Here is a 7531-nt window from a genome sequence, read left to right on the forward strand (position 1 = left end):
TTGTTGACTTGGCAGTTGGTTATGAATTTCTACACGTCTCTTCCGTCGTGGCGGTATTGCCAATGTTGAAACAAGACTTATATATATCATGAGGTGTATTGTGAGCATCAGATTCGTGAGATTTTGGCTATTGTTATCAGAGGATGTTATTGGTCATGTAAGTTATGCAGTGCGTAGAGTGGATCCAACAAAGGTATGCAATCATGTATTGGTGCATCGTATAGAAATTGATATGGTGTTCGTATGATGGAAGCAGGCCTGGCAGAGAAATCCGGATGTTGGAATTGGGCTTTAAGTCCTAATGGGCTAAGAAAAAGGGGAAATCTTCAGAGTAGCTCGAGCTAATATGCTCAACTGAGTTGTGATAGCACGGGTGGGTGCATGAGGTGTTAGCCAGTGATTTTGGACAACTCCAGAGCAGTTCTTAACACGTTCGAGGATGAACGTAGGTTTAAGTGGGAGAGAATATAACGGCCCGACCGATCGTTTTAAGCTCTAGCGCGTCGTCCGGTGGTTTGAGGCCATGAGCAGCTTCATTTCAGGTATTACGACTGGTACGCGTGGTCGGAATTGAATGTCGAGGAGATCGAAGTTGTTATTGGAGAGAAAATCCTCATTTCGAAAGCCTTAAGTTGGAAGAATTGACTAATATTAGATTTTTGAGTAAACGACCTCGGAATCGAGATTTGAAGGTTCCAACAGGTTCGTATGATAATTTAGGACTTGGGCGTATGTACGGATCGGTTTTTGGGTGACCCGGGAACATTTTGGCGCCTATTGTGGAAGATAGCATTATTTTGAAGGATTTCATAAATTTGGGTTGAAGTGCATTTCAATGTTATCGATATCCGTTTGGGATTTCGAGTCTGAAAATAGCCCTGTATGGTGGTTCTGGTATCGGGAGCGCGTCCGAAAGTGGATTTGGAGGTCCGTAGGTCATTCTGGAGTCATTTGGCGAAAGTTAGAAATTTGAAGATTTTGGAAAGTTTGACCGGAAGTGGAGTATTTGATATCGGGATCGGATTTCGATTTCGGAAGTTGGAGTAGGTCGGTAATGTCAAATATGACTTATGTGCAAAATTTGAGGTCAATCGGACGTGATTTGATAGGTTTCAGCATCGAATGTAGAAGTTTGAAGTTCAAAAGTTCATTAAGCTTGAATTGGAGTGCGATTCATGATTTTAGCGTTGTTTTATTGTGAGTTAAAGGCTCGACTAAGTTCATAATATGTTTTGGAACTGGTTGGTGTGATTGGACGGGGTCCCAGCCTCGGGTGAATTTTGGATGGTTAACGGATTAAATTCGACCTAACAAAGATTTGCTAAGCCTGCTGTCATCTGGTGTAACCGCACCTGCGAGGTCTTGGCCGCAGGTGCGGAGCTGCAGAAGCGGCCAAAAAGGCGCAGATGCGATTTTGGTGGGGAAGTGCTGAGACCGCAGATGCGATCATCTCGCCGCAGAAGCAAGACCGCACCTGCGGAAAGGAAGGCGCAGAAGCGGAGGTGGGTAGCTGGGGGATTGACCGCAGAAGTGGAACATTTGGGCACCTGCGGAACCGCTGAAGCGGTCAAGTGACCGCAGATGCGAGGATCGCTGGGAAGAGGAGGATTCTTATAAGTGAGACTTTGCCCATTTTTTCTCCCATTTTCATTTGGTTTGGGCGATTTTTGAGAGCTTGAAGGGGTAATTTTATTCAAGCATCACAAGGTAAGTTGTTCCCACTTGTTATAAGTTAAATACATGGTTTGTATACGGATTTAAACATGAAAATTAGTCGAAATTGTGGGGTTTTGGTTAAAAAAACCTAGAATTTGGTATTTTTAGATTTTTACCACGAATTTGAGCATGGAATTGGACATAAATTATATATTTGAGATTGTGAGGTTATGGGTAAACTTTATCTTCGAAAATTTTCGAAATCCGGGCACATGGGTCCGAGGGTGATTTTATCGACTTTTCGAACGGAGTTGGGAATTGTTGTAAATAGGATTATAATGAGTATTAGAGTATATATTTATGAATTTGCTCATTTATTGACTAGTTTTGGAGCGTTGGGCATCGATTTGAGTTGACTGAATGGCTTGGGAGCCGGTTATGAAACTTCGGAGTGAGGTAAATCTCTTTTCTAACCTTGTAAGAGGGAATTTACCCCATAGGTGAAATAATTCAATATGTGCTTCTATTTGTGGGGGCTACGTACGTACGAGGTGACGAGAGTCTGTGCGTAGCTACTATTATGCTTATGTCCGGGGTAGTCTAGGACCCAAATCATGTTATACTTGCGATGCTAGCATCCTACTTGTTAATTTAACCATTTAAAACAGATTGGGACTTGATAAAGGAATTTCAAAAGGGTTAGACTTCACCTACTTGGGTTTTGGACGAGTCACTTGACCGTTAATGAGAACTGATATTTCTTTAAGCATCAAACCTAAATAAATCCTTGATTTGGTTGTCTGAATGTGTTTATCTTTTGTGGAATGAGTTGAGCGCCTCGGTAGATTAAATAGATGCATCTATGGTTCGCGTCATTCGACCATCCGGCTGTGCACAGTTTAATATTATGTTGGATCAGGCCGTATGACCTCGACATGATTTGCGCATGACTTAATTGATTGTTTTGGAATTATTGATAATTGATATGGCCTCATTGGCCGGAGATATAAATTGTTAAAAGATGAAAATAAATTTTGAAATCCCCTATTAACAAGAGAATTATTTACCTGCCTCATGTTATTGAGTTTATTGTTGCCTCATAAAATCCATAATTTATTATATTATCGGTATATTATTATTGGACCACTAATAAGTGTCGGAGTCGAACTCTCGTCACTACTTCTTCGAGGTTAGACTAGTTACTTACTGGGTACACGTTGATTTACGTACTCATACTACACTTGCTGCACATTTTTGTGCAGGTGCATATATGTCTAGCAGCCTTGCGGGCGCAGAGGTGTGGTCAATGCGGAGACTTAGGTGAGCTGCATTTTCATCTACGATCCGCAGCCAGCAGAGTCCCCTTCAGAGTTACTTATGTATTTTCCTGTCTAATTTGTATTCTGGACAGGTGTTGTATTTTATTTTATCTTCCTAGTTGATGCTCATGTACTTGTGACGCCGGGTTCTGGGATGATTATGGGATGTTCAGTATTGAAATTTGAAAACATTATTATCTACTCTGTAAATTCATCTTTTACTAGTTAAATTGAAGTAAATTTACGATTTCAAAAAATATTAAAATGAGAATTTAATTAACTATTTAGTGTTGGCTTGCCTGATAATGGTGTCCGGTGCCATCACGACCTTTAACGGATTTTGGGTCGTGACACTTGCTTACCTTGCTGCCGATGAATTATTTCCCGTTGTCGCACATGATCTCGGCCGACATTCTGAATCGGCATATGATATGATCCCAAATGAAGTCGATGATTTCTTTCTCCCTCACCTTTTCGTATGCCTGGGCTTCCACACACTTAGAAAAATAGTTAGTCATAAACAAAATGAATTGTGCCTTACCGGGTGCCCATGGAAGGGGGCCGACAATATCCATTCCCCACTTCATAAATGACCATGGTGACAAGACCGAATGCAGCAGTTCACTGGGCTGATGAATCATCGGAGCGTGTCTTTGACATTCATCACATTTTCGTACGAACTCCTTTGCGTCCTTTTCCATATCGATCCAATAATAGCAGGCTCTGATAACTTTTCGAACCAGTGATTCGACACCTGAATGATTTCCACAGGTGCCTTCATAGATTTCCCTCAAAACGTATTTGGTGTCCCATGGTCCTAGACATATCGCGAGTGGGCCATCGAACGCCCTTTTGAACAGGGTTCCGTCTTCGGATAGGCTAAATCGGGCTGCCTGTGTACATAGGGCCCTCGATTCCTTTGGATCCTGCGGTAGTTTCCCAGTTTTTAGGTATTTTATATATTTGTTTCTCCAGTCCCAAGTTAGGCTCGTTGAGTTAATCTCGACATGGCCTTCCTCCACTACCAATCTCACAAGTTGTACGACTAACCCCGAGTTGAATTCGTCATCCTCGACCGATGACCTTAGGTTAGCGAGGGCATCGGCCTCACTGTTTTGATCCCGAGGTATGTGTTGCAAAGTCCATTATTTGAATCGATGTAATGTTACCTGCAATTTATCCAGGTACCTTTGCATTCGTTCTTCTCTAACCTTGAGCGCCCCATTAACTTGGTTTAACACAAGGAGGGAGTCGCACTTAGCTTCAATTATCTCTGCCCCCAAGCTTTTGGCTAGTTCGAGACCTGCAATCATGGCCTCAAATTCGGCCTCATTGTTAGTCAATTTCACAGTCCTAATAGATTGCCTAACTACATTGTCTGTTGGCGATTTCAATACGATGCCGAGTCCAAGCCCTTTTGCGTTCGAGGCTCCGTCCGTAAAGAGGGTCCAGATTCCCGAGGAGATCCCTGAGTTGATTAATAACTCTCTTTAGACCTCGGGTATTAGGGTCGGCGTAAAGTCAGCTATAAAGTCCGCCAAAATTTGAGACTTAATGGTGGTCCGAGGTCGATATTCAATATCGTACCCACTGATTTCCACGGCCCATTTGGCCAATTGGCCCGAGAGCTCGGGCTTATGCATAACATTTCTCAATGGGTAAGTAGTTACGACACATCTGGGGTGACACTGGAAGTATGGTTTTAGTTTCCTAAAGGCGCTTAGCAAAGTGAGCGCCAGTTTTTCTAGGTGAGGATACCTAGTTTTGGCCTCAGCTAGGGTCTTGCTAACATAGTAAATTGGAAATTGCGTACCTTTCTCTTCCCAGACTAGGACTCCACTTACCGCTATCTCCGAAACTGCCAAGTACAAGTATAGTTGTTCGTCTACCTTCGGTGTGTGAAGCAGCGGTAGGCTCGATAAGTACCGTTTGAGTTCCTCCAAAGCTCGTTAGCATTCCGGGGTCCATGAGAAGTTATTCTTCTTCTTCAATAGTGCGAAGAATCGGTGGCTCTTGTCGGATGACCTTGAAATGAATCGCCCCAGGGCGGCTATGCGCCTGGTTAATATTTGCACGGCCTTCACGTTATCCACAACCGTGATGTCTTCGATGGCTTTGATTTTGTCGAGGTTGACCTCGATTCTTCGGTTGGATACCATGAACCTGAGGAATTTACCTGACCCATCTCCAAATGCACATTTCTCCAGGTTCAGCTTCATATTGTATTTCTTTAATATGCTGAAGGTTTCCTGCAAATGTTTTAAATGGTCCTCTGCTCGGAGGGACTTAACCAATATGTCTTCAATGTAAACCTCAATTGATTTTCCTATTTGTTCCTCGAACATCCTATTTACTAGGCATTGGTAAGTGGCACCAGCATTCTTTAAACCGAATGGCATCATGTTGTAGCAGTATGTGCCGTATTTAGTAATGAAGGAGGTTTTTTCCTGATCACCCGGGGTCATCCGTATTTGGTTGTACCCGGAATAGGCATCGAGAAAACTAAGGATCTCGTGGCCAGCCGTGTCATCGATCATTCAATCGATGTTGGGCAAAGGGAAAGAATCCTTGGGACATGCCTTATTTAAATCCTTATAGTCTACACACATTCTTAATTTGTTCCCTTTTTATGGACTACTACTACATTTGCTAACCAATCTGGGTATTTAACCTCCCGAATGGACCCTATTTTAAGGAGTTTAGATACATCGTCCTTGATGAAAGCATGTTTGACCTCGGACTAAGGTCTCCTCTTTTTCTTGACCGGATGGAACTTCGGGTCTAGGCTCAGCTTGTGAGTGGTTATATCCGGTGGGATCCCTGTCATATCACGGTGGGACCAAGCGAAACAATCTATGTTAGCCATAAGAAACTGAATGAGTTTTTTCCTGAGCTCGGGATTTAGCCCTATGCCTAGGTATACCTGTCGACTGGGTAGATGCTCGACCAATATGACCTGTTCCAGCTCCTCGACCGTCGATTTGGTGGCGACTGAATCATCGGGGGCTATAAAAGAACTGGGTACCCCGTAATCATCGTCTTCATCAGTCCCCTATTTTTCTAGTTGGGTCGAAGCTAGTGTCGGTAATTGCTATTTGGTTTCTGGCTTTGTAATTGAACTCGACCCCTTTGTCGTTGTAAGTGCGGATATCGAAATTGCTTCTTCAACCGCAAACATCTCATTTGCGGCTGGCTGTTCTCCGTAGATAGTTTTAATTCCATCTGGTGTTGGGAATTTTAACACTTGGTGCAGAGTTGAGGGTACTGCCTTCATGTTGTGGATCCATGGCCTTCCGAACAAAGCGTTGTACCTCATGTCTCTTTCGATTACATAAAACTTAGCTTCCTGTATGGTCCCGGCGGTGTTTACCGGTAGTATTATCTCACCCTTAGTGGTTTCACATGCCATGTTGAATCCGTTTAGAACTCGGACTGCAGGCACGATTTGGTCTTGTATACCGAGCTGCTCCACGACCCTCGATCGAATGATGTTGGCCGAGCTACCTGGATCAATTAACACAAGTTTAACTCGAGTTTTATTTACGAGTACAGATATTACCAGTGCATTATTGTGGGGCTGTACAATCCCTTCCACGTCCTCGTCATTGAAAGATAAAGTTCCTTCCGGTATGTAGTCTCGAGTTCATTTCTCCCTAGTGATAGATACTTTAGTGCGTTTCAATATCGGCCCTGAGGGATATCGACCCCACCGATGATCATGTTAATGACGTGTTGAGGTTCTTCTTGTTCTGTCTGTTTGTTAGTACCCCTATTCCTGAAATGATTTTTGGCTCGGTCGCTTAAGAATTATCGAAGATCCCCATTATTGAATAGTCGGGCTACTTCCTCTCTCAGTTGTCGACAATCTTCCGTTCTGTGACCGTGAGTGCCATGATATTTGCATATCCGGTTAGGATCCCTTTGGGTTGGATCCGATTTTAGATGTCGAGGCCATTTGATATCTTTGATGCGCCCGATAGCTGATACAATGGCGGTAACATCGACATTAAAGTTGTATTCCGATAGCCTCAGTGCTTCTTTAGGCCCGATGGACCTGTCGAAGCTGTTTTTGGTCATGAGTCCCTGGTTGCTCTGACTTCGGTCATTTCTCCTTTCGTTTCTCATGGAGTTCCGCCTGGACCCACTCTTTCTTCGGTCTCCATTATATGGCTGATACCGATCCCTGTTTGGTCTCGGTTCACGATTGATGTCTCTCTTGACTCTGTCGAGGGTTCTGACGGGATAAACAGACCCCGAAGGTTCCCCGAGTTGATCATCTTCCACTCTGATCTTCGATTGATACCGGTTATGCACGTCGGCCCAAGTAACGACCGGATATTCTATTAGGTTTTGTTTTAACTGCTGCTGAGCCACCGAGTTTCGAACATTGAGCCCTTGAGTGAAAGCCTGAATGACCCAATCATCAACGACCGGCGACAGATCCATTAGTTCCATTTGAAAACGGGACACGAACTCTCTGAGCATCTCGTTATCCTTCCGTTTTACTTTGAAAAGGTCCGATTTCCTTGTCTCGACCTTCATGGCCCCGGCGTGTG

Source organism: Nicotiana tomentosiformis, chromosome 5 (assembly GCF_000390325.3).
Source record: "Nicotiana tomentosiformis chromosome 5, ASM39032v3, whole genome shotgun sequence".
NCBI lineage: Eukaryota > Viridiplantae > Streptophyta > Magnoliopsida > Solanales > Solanaceae > Nicotiana > Nicotiana tomentosiformis.